This window comes from Sphaerodactylus townsendi, linkage group LG08 (genome assembly GCF_021028975.2).
Source record: "Sphaerodactylus townsendi isolate TG3544 linkage group LG08, MPM_Stown_v2.3, whole genome shotgun sequence".
NCBI lineage: Eukaryota > Metazoa > Chordata > Lepidosauria > Squamata > Sphaerodactylidae > Sphaerodactylus > Sphaerodactylus townsendi.
The window spans coordinates 77,921,633-77,937,759 of record NC_059432.1 but is presented as its reverse complement, the minus strand read 5'-3'; positions in this window follow the sequence as shown (position 1 = coordinate 77,937,759).

The window sequence follows — 16,127 nt, the reverse complement described above, 5'->3', positions numbered from 1 at the left end:
CAGAGCCCGCCCCCCCACAATGGCAGCCCACACTGGCCAATCCTGAAGCCAGACACCTGTGATGTCTACCCGGGGAAAAAAGAACGCTGTTTGCAAAGGTCAGCCATGCAAAGCGCCGTGGTTCAGCCGATGAGCTACCTGTCCAAGGAGTGCCTGCCAATGCGAACATTCCATTGCTGCAGCATTGCCAATAATACCGACAGCACAACACTGTAATTGACTGTGCAGAAACGGCCTATGATTTAACAGCACTTTACAACACAAACAGCACAAACACATGTGCACACATACATGTGAGAAAGAAACATATTTTTTCTCAGTGAAAAGTAAGCTTTTACTAAGGGCACAAAAGTGTATTTTCTGTCCAATAATTTAATATGGGAGTTAACAATAAAAATGATAGAATTGTTTTATTTGGCTCTGAAATCAATTTCATGTGAATCAGAACATTCTAGAAAGTGTCATAGTTGTTAGGGGCATCAGGCAGGGATTCCTGCTAGGAAGGAAAAAATTAATAATGGATTTGAAATGTCCTGACTATCACAATTACAATCACAACCTCCTGGCAACAGCAGGAGCTGTTGGAAGGTGGATACAGAAGATGGTGATTTGTGTCCCCATATGATGACATCACTTCTAATGTGATGCAGAAGCACATCACACTAGGGGGAGTCAGACAACTTTAGACCAGAGAATTGAGCTGAGACAATTTTTTCCACTATTCTTGCAACATTAGGAAAATTTCTCAGCACATTGCATTCTTTGGGCAGTGTTTGTGTAGCGCTGGGGTCTATTTTTTTTGAGGTAGAGGTACCAAATCTTTGGTGTAACTGCAAGGGCCTATCTTTATTAGAGTCCCTGAATTTGGTTAAGTTTGGTTCAGGCGGTTCAATTTTATAGGCACCCAGTTTTCCACCATTTGAAGTCCTGCAAAATTGGACTCCTTGTTCCAATCTTTACCAAACATGGGTGTTTCCACCATTAAACAACCTTCCCTGCCCAGAGTCTCAAATAAAAATGTGCAATAGAGTAACGTATCTTTAAAAGATAAAAGGTAAAGGGAATGGCTCTCATGTTAGTAAATATTAACTAATGGGAAAACTTTGGGGGGCTATTTATGTAGCAAAATTGTAGCTTAACTGCTGGTGTGTCTCCTTACAAGAAATGTCAAGTTTGATGAAGTTTGGGTCAAAGGAACTGATTTTATGGGCCCCTAAATTTTGCTCCTTTGTTTCCAATAGAGGATGGTTTGGGCATTCTGTTTTGTAAAAAAAGTGGAATATGCACCTAATAAGTAAATAACATCAGCTGATCCCTGACATTTAGCCAACAGTGATGTGCCATCAAGTACAATAAAAGCAGAACTGAAGCATAATATTTTTAAAAAATATTGTATGCCAAAAAGTGAGGAAATACAAAACTGAACCATTCTGGACTGAATGGCCAGGAAAGACAACTCTACAAGAGACAGCAGTATAAAATAATGCCACTGTACTCAATCTTCTTTATTAATCAGTATCACAATTGTGATATACAAATCACAAGACAGACTCATGATTAAACAGTATACAACTTCTTTTCAATTTCACTCAGAAAACTGAGTTCCACATTTTTCAGCTGAATGCAGACTTATATTAAGACAGTTTCATGTATCTCTTGGTTGTTAAACAAGAATTTCTCATTCCTGTCAAAGTATTGATTGCTTTGACTATCTTATTTTGTAGTGCACAGTTGGGATTACTGTGTTGCCTGCTGGAAGTTGTAGGTAAGTTAAGAATCAGACATGTGAGGAAATAAATTGGGGACAAATGTCCTTCTAAAACTTAGTATTAGGAATGGGAATGTTCATGCTGCATAAAATGTGCTTAGAACCTAAATATGATATATTCATAATATTTTCTTCCACCTATGCCAAATAATGACATTTATTTTATTTATAAATGCAGCCTTTCTAGAGATCTGGTGTAGGGTGCTAACAAAGATTTGGGTTTTTTAAAAGATAATACAATAATAAAAATAACAACAACAAAAATTAGTATTAAAGCCATGAAACAAGTAATAAAAGCATATCTGGGTAAAAATACATGATTTTGTCAGGCACCCAAATGACTGCTAGATAAACATCAGGTGAACCTCCAGGTTAACGGCATTCCCAAGGGGTTAGTGACAACAGAATAGATATCACTGTCTCATCTTTCTATAAAATGGCAAAAAAAACAGAGTTTGAAAAGTTCTTAATAGATAAGTTACTTACTATTCGAAGGGGTCCTTCAAGTATCCTGGACCTAGGTCATTTGGGACATTAAAAGATAGCAGCCAACACTGTTCAGAAAAAGATGGAAGCCAATGTAGATTTTTCACCAAAGGGGTCATTCTTCTATTCTTAGGCCCATACCAGGAAACTTCTTGTTCAGTGTCTGTAAGTTTAGGTGAAATAAAGCCCAGTGGAGAAATAAAGCCTCAAAGTCTTTCAATATGTGTATGCTACCATCTGTTAAATGTTATATACATTTGTTATATATATTATCACCTGTGAGTTAACATTCTCCCCACTAGTATGGCCACTCCCCTTCATCCTTTTCCTGTCAGGGAAAAAAAACATTAGTAGCCATTCTTGGGAATTGTAATTCATAACTTTGTTATAGTCAAGGGACAGTGAGTTAAATGGAGACCTTGGATTCATGGATCACTTCAACTGTCTGTAATCTCCTGCTGGTTAATGTATTTTCTTTTTAAAAGTTAAACGTTTTAAGAATAGGGCTGCATATGAAAAGACAAAAATATCCATTTGTAACTAATAACAAATACTGTGTATGCTATTAATTATTATAATATACCATATCTAAAACTGATGAAAATCTCTTTACAGCTTGGAAGCTGGTGGACTCTTAATCTAAAGTTTAAGTTACTGTTTTTCCTGTTTAAAAGATTACCGAAGTCATCTGTTCTGTATTTCATTTTGTCCCAATCTACATTCCACCTTTGTATATTCAAGAAACTATTGTATAGTTTACCAGCTCTAGTGAGTAATGAACTAATAACAATCAATTATTGTGTATTTTTAAGTGGCAAAGTCTTGTTGGCTTTTCCAAAGTGTTCTGCTTGCATACAGCTTGTTTGATTCCCCCCTCCCCGCCATTTCTGGTCTTTTATTACATCAAATAGAGTTCACTGTCCACTTATTTCAAATCCAGCCTCTTGAAGGTCCAAGTTAAGAAAGGGTTAACCTTACTATAGTGCATTTATAGTTTTCCCAAGCTGACCATTATCCTTGCTCTCTGCCGTCTGACATATGGCAAGACCTGTGTTTTTTACCTTCTTTCCTTTTTACATCACCTATTTCTCCCTTTGAATTTTATCTTTGTCCAACAAAGCTAATATAGTGTTTTAAAAGTCAACTGATGTACTAAAACCTTAATAAACTGAGCTGTATTAGATTTCTTGGCATTCAGTGAACACATCCCCCTTCCCTTTCAAAAATCTGATGCTTTGGAAAAGGTCTATGGGACTCACTCAACATCAAATGACTCTAGTGATAGAAGATGCCAACATATCATCATCATCATCAACAACAATATCTATATATCTAATAAAGATATGTGATCCCCATCTGGGGATACCTAAATCTACATATTGGAACCACACTGACACTAAGCAGACTTTTCTGTAAACTCAAATTTGCAAAAAATCAGGAATCCACAATAAAATATGTAGGAGGGTTAAATACCCCAAAGAGAAGTCCGGACAATATGCTTATCCAAACAGAACAGAGCTGCTCCATCTTAGCTGGTGGTAGATACCAGCAGATGCTCTGGGTTCTACCTCAATGTAAAAAAAAAAACAGCAGTAGCCTCTCTGGGCCTGATTACAGTGGAGGAGAAATGCCAGCAGCTGCTGCAGGTCTGACTGCAGCAGAGGAATTGTCAAGTTGAGGCATTTAGAGGTGGTCTGCTATTGCTGCTTTTGTGTAGCAACTCTAGACTTCCTTGTTGGTCTCCTATCTAAGTGCTAACCGGGGCTAATGCTGCTTGGCTTCCAAGATTTCATAAGTAGTTCTAAAAATGAGGGCTGGTTGACTTGTTTCTTTTTAAAAATGCCTGTGGGATTCCACTATACTGTGGACCTGCTATCTGGATCTGCTTTTCTTTTCTTTTTAAAAGTACTGCTGTTTCCTACTGAAACCCCAGTCTATAAACCACAGAAAACCACTCTTTTTGGAGACTATGCCATTTTTACTTCTGTAATGTGACAGAATCCATACATAGAGCCATTTTCTTGTTAGTTTTCAATTGACTGGACAATTCACTAAGCTTTGGTACCACCTTCCTTTGGACATGAAAGACTGTATTTAGGTTATGACAGAAATAATATAAAATCAGAAATATATAATATCTGACAAATAGAACTAGAAGCTAAAGGAGCCATGTTTGAATTCCCCAAAAGAATGTCTGCACAGAAACAATACAGAGTTCACTTGCTCTTGAAGAATGAGGTAATTTCCAGAGAAACTGTGAAGCTTTGCGTAGTGTCTGCTAGAAAATTCTCTTCCATAGTTTCCTTTCAGATGAATGGAATATTCCTTCTGCCTCTTTTATACGGTAATCCCCATTCTTTTCAAGGACTTCAAAGGGAAAACTGTCTGAAAGATTATTCTCTACTATAATGGATCTAAGAATCTGAGCATATTTTGTTCTGAGAAGACAAGCCAGCGTGGTGTAGTGGATACAGTATCCACCTAGGATCTGGGAAACCCCAGTTCGAATCTTAACTTTTTCATGAACGTTTACTGTGTGACCTTAGGCCAGTCACATACTCTCAGCCTAACCTACCTCATAAGGTTGTTACTAAGATAAAATGGAAAACACTGGGGGGAAATTTAGCATATAAATAAAGTAAAATAAAATAATACTGTGATTCAAACCTGAATACCTTACAGACATAAATAAGTTCATAGTGTAAAAAAAAGATTCATGTATGTAGTTTTAGTATTGGAACACACATTTTAATACCAGGAACAGAACATTACTTTGTCGGTGTGCATAGTCAAGTGTGTGTATATACAAATGGTTTAATCTAAATTACCTAAGAATCTTCTATTTTATTAATCCCCAATCATATTCCTTAGTGTGGTTTTTCTTAGCAGTAAACTATATGGTAATAAATGATTTGCAACTAAGTTATGAGGAAATTCCTTTACATATGATTTATACAGAGAAAACTTAATTCCGAATTATGTTGTTGAGAGTTGGTTTTTCAAATGAAGAAACCCAATCTCTTATTTGATGATCTGTAATGAGAAAAGCTATCTGACCCCTTAACTAGTAACAGTCATTTCTATTCATAGCTACCTAAACATATTGCATGTTGAATTAATAACAGAGCTGTTGCTTGCGCTCTGTTCAGTGAAGTAATAAAAATAGGCATACTTTTCATTCTTTAAAAAAATCTGTGAAATTATAGCTATTGTACCAGCGATTATTCTTAATGCCTAAATAGAAAATCTTTTTATAGTTCTAGGTTAAAAAAAACTCTTCTATACATTTTCAACCAGACTTTAATTCCTTTGTATACACATATAAACATTTTATAAATGTTAGTGGCCTGACTAATAGGAGATATAGGAGACTGTCCAAAAAGGTCAGTATGAATCACATCTTAGAGAGAATATATACACCTAAGAGCTGTTAGACTTTCTTGAGCCTCTGATCTCTCTGTTCTATGGACGTTCATGCATGCATCAGTTAATCTCAAACCATGTGTGAATTGATCCACAATTACAAATTACCTTGCATACATCATTGGAAGCAGTGGCCTCAATATTCCAGCTCAAGGCAATAACCTGAGGTGTATATCCTTTTCCAAACAAGTAACGAAATGAAAAGAACCTTAAATTTTGAAAACAGTGAAATTAAAAACCAATGATTGAAAGAATGAATATCATTCATCCAGGAATCATTTGTTTATGCCCTGTGTCTAGCAGTCAAATTTGTTTATTTGTTTGTTTACAGTTGGGATTTCTCACTGGGATTCAAGGGAGATTACACAGAGTGAGTCAATACAATCAATAGGATGGGACATTCAATAAACAATGCAGTACATTAGAATTGTAGAATCAACCAGAAATCTCAAAATAGAACTGAAACAAAGCATAAGTATGACGATGAAACATCAAGTAGTGCAAAATTTAAAAAGTAGGATCCTACTCACAGAAAGCGATACATGATAGTACAGATCACAGTCTCTAATTATTTATAAAAGATCAGCAGATGAAGCCTGTCCAGTGGTACCTCCACCTTCAGTTGTTAAAAAAGTGGAAATCTCAAACAGGGCTTTTTTAGTGGTGGCCCCAAGACTGTGGAATGATCTTCCCACTGAAGTGTATCAAGCATATTCGTTATATGCATTTAGAAAACTAGTAACTACACACCCATTTTTCCTGGCCTTTGGCTGAAGAGGTGGTTTCCCCCTTCTGGAAACAGGAATTTTTAAATAGGTTTTATGGATTTTTTTTGTTAAAAATTGAATTTTAATGAGTTTTATAAATTTGTATAGGTTTTAACAGGTTTTATGGATTTTAAATGAGCTTTATTGGTATATTGTTATATATTGCATTTGTTTTTAGGTTATTGGTATGTTATAATGTTTATCTTATGTTGTAACCTACCTTGAGTACATGTTGTAACCCACCTTGGGTATAGACTGGGTTAAAAATGCATACATATAAATAAATAAATAAATAAATAAATAAATAAATAAATAAATAAATATGTGAATCATTTTAAAAGAATTTAGAGAGATTTGATTAAACCATCTGTAACAAGGACCCTTATATCCCGGGCTAGGGAGAGATATGATCCCACCACTAACCACCAATGGTAATGGGACGGGTGGCCTTCAATGGGTCACTATCCACTCACCATAAGCCGCGGGGTCACCTCTTTAAAAGCCACGGGGGTCCTGGACGCTCCCCACATCTCCGGCGCTCACTGCGCGGCTGCCAGGGATTTACCTCTCTCCCGCCTCCTGGCTGCGCGGCAAATTAGCTCCACTAAAAAGAGCAACTTTTTTAAAAACCCCGCGGGTGCCGCGGGGTTGTGGGGAACCTCGGCTGTTTGCGCGCGGCTGATTTGCTGTGACGCGCAGCTCACGGCCAATCAGGGAACAGGGAGCGCCATCTTGTTAAGTGGGGGTGTCCCCGTCTAAAAGTGCGCGTAGTGATGACGTAGACACGTGTCGACACCCAGTCGAAGTCACGTCTTCACGTCTCAACTTGTTCAAAGCCCGTGCGGAGCAAATGGAAAATGTCGGCGCCGAGCGAATGAGGAAGTACAAGAGAGGCGATGGCGTCGCGAGCTGGCTTCTGCTTTCACTTCCAAACACTGCTGATGACGTGTCTCCACAGAAAGCGCAGCCAACGATTTACTGCTGACGTCAGCATGTGCCAACGTCTTAATAGAGGGCTGTTAGCGCCTCTTTGATGACGTTCACACTCACGCTCGTGCGAACCTATCATAAACAACCTCTTCCCAGCCAATCACACTGGAGACCCGCCCTCGGCTGGCCGCCACTTTCACGTAACTCATGACGCACACGTTCGACGGCCAATCGGAGCGCTCCATTCCCCTCATTGCAACGGAACTCCCGCTCTTTGCTGCCCGCGTTATTTCAAGAATTGCAAACGTGTGGGGAACAAATGTCTCCGTGGTCAGAAGCCACGGAGGCTTTTCATTGCGGGGTCGCAGCGGCGTTGCAGTTTAGTGAGGTAAGTGGGTAGTGGCCCAATCAAGGTTCCCACTACACTGACCCATGGGGTTTTCCTTTGCCACCCAAAATATCCCAGGCTAGTGTTCAGGGATCTTCTTTTCCCTCTGCTGCCATCATAAAAAGAAAAGAAACTAGGAATCCCAAAAACTGCTGCTGGCTGCCAAATATAGTCAAGGATCCCACCTCACATTCACTCTTTGACTGAGGGGAATAAACTTCAGAGCCCCTAAATGAAAATTGAGGGAACTCAACCTGGTTGGGATTCTAGTCTCACAGACAGGCCCTTTCCCACTCTTACACACACAAACGCAGGCTGGCTCAAATGGTAGCTTGAACACAACAAATGAAATTTATTTTAAAAACAAAAGAAAGGCTTCTTAAATGGCTCAGAGAGGTACTAAAGCTTGGCGGTTACAGAGAGGTTCTTTTCACTTAGGTTTCAGAGACATTGTTGGCACTTTAGTTTCACACACAGAGAGACACACGCAGGTGTCTCTTCAGAGAGAAATTTTACTTTCAAATATCAAACTCCTTTACTGACAGACACTAGTCTTTTGCTGCACCTCCCCCACTGAATCAACACATACCCAGTCTATGCCCTGTGAGATTCTGGCATACAAGCCTCCCTCTCCCACTGTCCCAAACTGGCCAAACTACCACTGGACTGGGCCTCCCAAGACTGGTGTTGAACTGGGCAGGACAGACTCCTGGGTCTGGTCAGTGTCTACTGACAAGCCTCTGGCCGGCGCTTCACTCTGCACCAAAAAGCCAGTGCCTTCCTTCCTCTCACAAGCTTCCTTCGCTTGAGGAGAGTCACTAGAATCCTGCCAGCTATCTGAGCTGGACCAGAATTCCTTTACACCAGAGACAGAGCTGAGAGACTTCACTCCACAGACTCTGCTCTCAACTCAACATGAGCTGTTCTCTTCAGAACTCCCAACGAAGAACTGTCTGACAGGCTCTCTCTGTCTTTCTGTTTTCTCTAGCAGCGTTTTAGCGCCCCCTTACATTGGCCAGGGGCAACAGTGCCTTCCATCGACCAATCACCTTGCTTTTATTTAAATTAGGGCCTACTGCCTTACTTTTACTGTCACCCAGGCCTCTTTAAGCAGGCCTGCTTCACACCAGCCCTTCAAGGTGGGGCAAGTCTGTTACACCATCCTCTCCTGATAGTGGTTGCTGTGACTGCACCTGCAACAGACTTCTAAGCCATGGTTAGGTGCCCAACCAGCAGACAGTTGAAGGTGGAAAGCAAATTTCCTTTCAGCATCTCCAGTAGCTTCTCAGAAGCTGGGTCAGGGATGTCCAAGAAATAAATATATCGCAACATCACTGAATCATTACAAATGATTGTTTCTGTAAATATTTTACATTCTTATCGTGCAAAAACATTTTTCCTATTAATCACTGGAAAAGTACAGAAAGTATACTGCATCATTATTGAGTTAAAGTAGAACTGAATCTATTGACTTTATGAATGTTGGACTCAGTACCAGCAAAACCATGTATTTGAGTTTTCCTGTTCAGCAAAGAAAGATTCCAGGGAAATGTGCAGCTTTGACAGAAATCTGTTATGACTGTCACAGAAACACTGCTGATGTAGGTGATAATATATTTTAATATATCCTAATGTTTGGTGGTTTACTTGTTGTTTTTTGGCTTCTGCATCTTAGATTTTTTTTCAAAAAATTACATAATATTGGAAAATGCGTACATTAAATACAGCCATAGTACTAACTCAACATATATTAAACTACTTGAGATAGAACAAAAACTCAGAAGATTCTCTTACCACAAAATATTCAAAAACAACCATTTTTTCATTTGTGCTGCACATCTTCCTTAAAACTTTTTCTTGTGCACCAGTGTTTCCTATTCTGTGAATTGGGACCCATAACTGGGCTGTGAAGTCTCTGAAAGTGGGTTGCAGGCCAGTCCTCCCTAATGGCAGTTGCTGCCCTTTGCAAATTTCTCACTAACTTCTCACTAACTTCCTTCTCACTAACTTCTCATATCCCCTTCCCTCTTTGTGACAATAATGGGTAGATAGGGTGTGGGGGGGGATGCCATGCACCAGCTAGTAACTTCATGAAAGTAGCTGAAAGGAGTAGGGAAATGGTTGGAGAGCACTTCAGCATGCCACAGAAAAACCAGAGGAGGACAGAAAGTGACATCTGCACGTGTATGCTGTCTTGGTGTTGCTCCTTCAGCAGCCCAGCCTCTTCCCAGGGCGTTTTCCCACTTACCTTAAGCCGCGTGCTACTCTCCTCAAGTAGCGCGGGGTCCCCCAGCACTCCCCACTACAGGAGCGGTGACAATGCAGCCACCCTGACGCTGCCACTGTCGCGCCCCCTCAGCGCACGTCATTCCTGGCGCCTTTTGAAACGGCGCCTTTTGATGACCCCGCGCGGAAGCCCGGGTGCGTGCCAGAAATGGCGCGTGCTGGGAGTTGCGCACAGCAACCTTTGGACTAAGGTAAGTGGGGAAATGCCCCCAGTCTCCTGCAGTGCCTCACTGCCCTCCCCCTGCTATGGGAAATGTACTGTCAGCCTCTGTCATCTTCATGTGTCTTCTCAACACGGCTCGCCCTTCATGCACTTTCTCATATTTTGGCTTTGGCCCAATGGGCAGAAAAGGAGGTGAACTCCCACTTGTTTGGGATTCATAGTGGGGCAGCTGCACCCCTTGTGTAATGTTTTTTGATTTCTCAAAAACATCTGGTTGGCCGCTATAGAAAATGGAATGCTGGAATAGATGGATGCCAAGGTCATAGTTTGCTAGGGTACTGAATAACTCTGGGACAACCTTGGGCTAGCCCTGGATGGATCACAAAGTAAATGCAAGTTTCTAGATCACCATACCAAAAAGTTGGGAATAACAGGTGTACACTATGGTTTTACCACCAAACCAGTCCCTCAAAGCATAAATTAGTTATTAGGTCAGGCAGGAACAAAGGATAGTTGGATGTGTTGAGAATCTTCCCAAGGAGTGTTAAAGATTTTCATACAGAATGTCCACAGAAGCTATGAGGCAAACAGTAATTTTGGAAGGGACTGATTCTATGGAATGCTTTTCTTTCATTTTTCCATTATTATTCCAGTGAATAATATTATCAATGTTAAAAGCAGCAACCACCAAATTTGTGGGGGAAATTTTCACCTCTAGAAATGCCCTCCTGCTGTAAACAATCTCTCTAAATTGTGACCAGGGCATTTTCTGAACAACAGACCATAATGCAATTTGGCATAATTGGGTTACATAATTTGTGTCTTTCATATATATAATCACAAATAGGCAACTGCCTATTTTTCATGTTGTCACATATGTGCACGTCAAATGGAAAGTTTTAGTTATTTTCCCCAAATAAGATGGGACCTATAAAGCTAAATGGATTTGTTCGAGTTGCATACCCATTTCAGAAGACCAAGATGATTAAAAAAGATGAAGGCCACAGGAATGCAAAATTAAAGATGTCTGTGAGTTTGCTTCCCAGAACCAAGAGACATCTGCAATGCCTTTACATTTCTCTTCAACACTATCCCCTTGAGAAAACTGCAAATTGACTGTCACTGACTTATAGATTTTTTCTTTTTGTGTTGTTTGTTATATTGAATTTCAGTGGCTGGGTTTCAACAAAAGAATGTGTGTGTGTTTTAAATATGAGAAAGAAGAGAAACCATGAAACATGGATGAATAGCAAGATCCCCAGAACTAACAGCACTCTGGAGGGAGTAGGATTGACAGTCAAGAAGCAATTGAATTTTGTCAATTTAAACTTCCCCACACCCATTTGAAGTATTCAATAAAGCTATAGCCTTCATGTATTTAAATAACAGAGGCATATGCAATAGAGAACTGTAAAAGCAGCAATTCAGTAGTCATTCACCTGCTCATGTCACCTTATTGTCACTAAAATACCACTGTTACCAGACCATTTAAAAATTGCAAATCCACTGTCATTTTAAGCAGTTGCCTAATAGGCAATAGAAATCACCAGACAAATTGATAATGAGACTGGGGGCAGGCAGGTAGTGCAACTTAACACTCAGTAAAGTCAGCCAACATCAGCAGTGTTTAAGAAAATCAGATCATATACACTGAATTTTAAATTAAATTAAAACCATCAGCAAGTTCCCTGATGGTCTTCCCTTATTGGATCACACGTTGGTCTCAGGATTGGGTTGGATCCAGACTAAATCGGCAGTGTCCACCAATTTTCCCATCCTGCTGCAGACCCTCCCAGGCCATTCCTCTCAGTCTCTTATATCCAGGAGAAGCATTTTGTGGAAAATCTGTGGGCTGCTGGTGGAGAAGGGAAACAAGGAAGTTCAATTCTGCCATTGCAATTTTTAGTCAAGATTCATCTAAGTTAGATTGCTGAACTCAGGTCTCTTGAGTACTCAGCACATGTCACCATTACCATCAGCCTATTCAACCACATCCCAGGAAAGCAATGAAATGTGAGCTTTCTGTAAGGATGGCAGTTCTGCTTGGTTCTCTCCCAGCCAGCTGGCCTTGACGGAATGCCTCCAGCCGGGCGGCGAGCCAGAAGCGGCGGCAACAACCTTGGTGGACGGCTTATCTTGCTGTCCAGGATGAGCATTCCGTTCCCATGAGATGGGCCTGGATGGCCCAGGGAGGGGGAAGGGATTGAGTACGTTATAACCTGAAGTTTGGGCGGGAGGTCTCATTCCTGTCATGTCGTGTGTGTGTGCTTTCTAAGATGTCTGAATAAACGGTCTTACATCCAAAAGCCTTTTATTTCTGCTCTTTGGAATTCCTTACATTATGACAGGAATCACTTTTTAACCTTTACTGTTACATCGAAGTGGATCTCTGGTGTTTCGACATGCAGAGATTGAGTACGCTTGACCATGTGGAAGGCACGATAGCCCCCATAGGGGCCGAGCCTTCCCTTCCAAATTCCGAGGATCTAGGAGATGGGAGATGGCCCGATTTCTCTGGTGACTCTCTCCAGACCTAGAGACAGTACAAGTTTGCCCTTGTTTCATTGGGATGAACAAAGGTGGGATTCGATCGCGTGGAGATGCATGAAAGCGTTTGGTGCATTATCCATGGATGAGCGTCGACCAGTTCGTTTCCCTCCGACAGCGAGTGGATTACAAACCCCAAATGCAACCAGTCCCTGAGGAACTGGTACTGACAACCATCCATGCTGACACCCAGGAATCCATGGAAAGATTCCTAGACAAGTACTTTGATGATATTCCCAAGACGCAGCAGTGGCATAGTACGGAAGCATCCCAAGACTACGGCTGAAGCTGGAACAATGATAAAGTCGGATCGATGATGGTAGAGGGTTCCATACTAAAACTGCGGCTCCAGAGCGGGAGCAAGTGAAGCGGATGGAAGAGCTCCGTGGAAGTGATGGAGGAATCGAAGAACTCCGTCTGAAGTGGAACTTAATCGACCCTGACCCGTTCCCAATGCCCTCCGGAAGGAAGTTGGGGCGATGAAGTAACCCTGCTGCGTGAAGCCAAACTTGCCTGGGCCTTGAGCGAACTCTGGGAAGAAGGCGAAAAGCGGGACCGTGAGAACAGCGGCGCAGAAATCCAAATGGAGTTGGATGGCGAAAGCGTTGCGTCGACAGTTCCAGCAGAATCTGACAGTTCATGACAAAGTACTGGATCAATCAAAATGGATTTACAAGCGCCAGCGAGAACATCAGGGCCATCCAAACACAGAATAGACTGACTACAGCCATACAACGAGATGAGCGTGCTAAATTGGATGGAAGTGAAGGCCTTGCATGCGCACCAGGGCCTTAACGCGTAAGGAAGAGTTGGCCGACCTAGAACAGGATTTCGCGAAGACAGCCGGGCTCGCTGGCAAGGGCTCAGATAGCCCACCTTCTACGAGGCCTACAGCCCCTCCCGCCAGAGCGATGCCGAGGCCCGGTTCCGGCGGCCCCTGAACCAGAAGCCTCAGCCCACTCCGGTTCCTCCAGCCCATCACTTTACCCAGCCACCAGGCCACCTACAGCAACAACCTCAACAGCACCTCGAGCTGTTGAAGAGGATTTACAGACCCCCCAGCTTTCGTTTTGGCGGGACTGCATCGAAACTCCCCTACTTCATCTTACAACTGGCTTCGATGCCCATATGCAAGAGTATGATGATGATTTATATCGTTCTGAGCATTGAAAGTTAAGTGACATTGGATCAGTACTGGATGGCATAGCAGCTGAATGGTTCGTTACCCTCACTGAATTACAGGCTGGCGACACTTTCGCACATGGGGGGGGTTCCTCCAGGCGTTACGCCCGTTTCCAAGACCCTGATGCAGAAAACATTGCTATCGTACAGTAAAACCATCCAGTAAGGTAACCGTTCTTTCACTGAATATGCCCGGGAATTTTAGTACAGCTGACCAGTAAACTTCCTCCAGATTGGCGGAGCATGAAATGTGAGTACTTTTGAGAGCATGGGCGTCAAACTCACGCGAAAGCGGTTATCCTCATCCGGATCCAGCGGACAGTAGCGAATGGATCGAACTGGGATCACAAGTCGCTGCCGCGTCTTTACGGCGCCCAGCATCAGATGGCGATCGCACCCAAAACCTGCCACAACACCAGCGCAGAGTACTTCGCGAGTCAACTCCTGCGTATAGCTGAAACCACTTTGGAGCGCCCATTAAGCGGCAGGATTGTGCCTTTACTGCGGGGACCTGGCCACCTGGCTGCCAACTGCCTGGAAGAAACAAAACCCCAAGTTCCGACTACTGCGCGCCCGTGGCAGCCAAGCCTCTGCGTTAATCCAGGTCCGCCGCCTCAAGGATAGCTAAAGAAGCCTTCTCGAGGAAGATTTAGAAGCCCGGAGATGTAGCGGCTCTGCCTGTCAGCAGCACCGAGGACATTAACCCTACTCCAGATCGCGGTGAGTGAAGGCAGTGCTCCCATTACCATTTTAACCGCCCTAGCCAACCCGAGTAAACATACAGCATTCTGGCCGCACTTGTGGACTCGGGCTGTTCCCACTGTCTCATGAGACCACAGAGTGGCGGCGAACTTGGTTTGGGCGAGGTACCCTTGGTGAAACCCATTCCTTTACCCAAATGGATGGCAGCCCTCTAGGCGGTGAAAGGTCCACGTTTAAAGAAACCCAGCCAGTATTTCTCCGTTGTATTGCCGACCATTGGGAGAAAATAAGTTTCATCCTTGCTCCCATTGCTAAACACTCTATTGTGTTAGGCATGCCTTGGATTTGCTCTTACGAACCAACCATCCTTATGGAAAGAGGATCCTCAATTCTTGGATCCCCTGTGGAGATCACATGAGCGAGGAGGAGAAGCCTACCTCTCACTGAGAATGAGCTCATGGGTCCTAAAGCTTTAAAATGTATTGTCTGCCCTGGTCCCTCACGGAATCCGCTTGGCGATATCAAGACTTGTCCAGAGTGTTTCAAGAACAGGAGTGCGACCAATTTACCCCCATAGGGATACTGACTGCAAAATTTTACTGCAACCGGAGCTCCAGTTACCTAAAGGTAGAATCTATCGCATGAGTCCCACGAGGAGAAGGAACTCCAGCGCCTTCTTAGATAAAAAAACTTGGCTCGTAGTTCATCTGACGGAGTGAGCCCGCGAAACATATGCAATACGCCCTGTTCTATTTGTTAAAAAAAAAGGGCCGGTTCGTTAAGACTTTATTACTGATTACGTACGGATTGAATGCAGTGTCCATTAATCAACAAGTATCCTTTGCCCTTAATTAAAGACCTCTTGGATGCATTGGGCAAGAGGATCTTCTACTAGAATTGGACTTAAGAGAGGCTTATTACAGAGTCCGCGTGCGAGGAAGGCTATGAACACTTGACGGCTTTCAATACAAAGTTTGGACAATATGAATATTTAATAATGCCATTCGGATTAGCTGGAGCCACAGGAGCCTTCATGGCCCTTATCAACAAAGTTTTACAAGATCTGTTATACAAAGGGGTGAGTGGAAGTATATTTAGATGATGTATTAATTTATTCACAAAACATTGAGGAGCATGAGGAAGCTGAATGCGAAGTCTTACAAGCGTCTACTAAGATAACTCCCTCTTTGTCAAGTTGTCAAAATGCTGTTTCCATCAGCTCCTCCATAGACTATCTGGGTTGCTCGAATCTCTCATAAAGGTTTGGAAATGGACCCAGCAAAAATAGCGGTAATTGAATGGCCTGCCCCACCAACAGGAAGGAACTGCAATCCTTCCTAGAGCTTTGCCAATTTCTATCATGACTTTATTCCCGATTTGCTGAAATTGCCTTACCGGCTCACCCGATCTCCCTCGTACCAAAGGCAAAGACTTCGCAGGCTTCTAAACCGGGGCTCCCCTTCTCTCTGGTCTCAAGAATGCCAG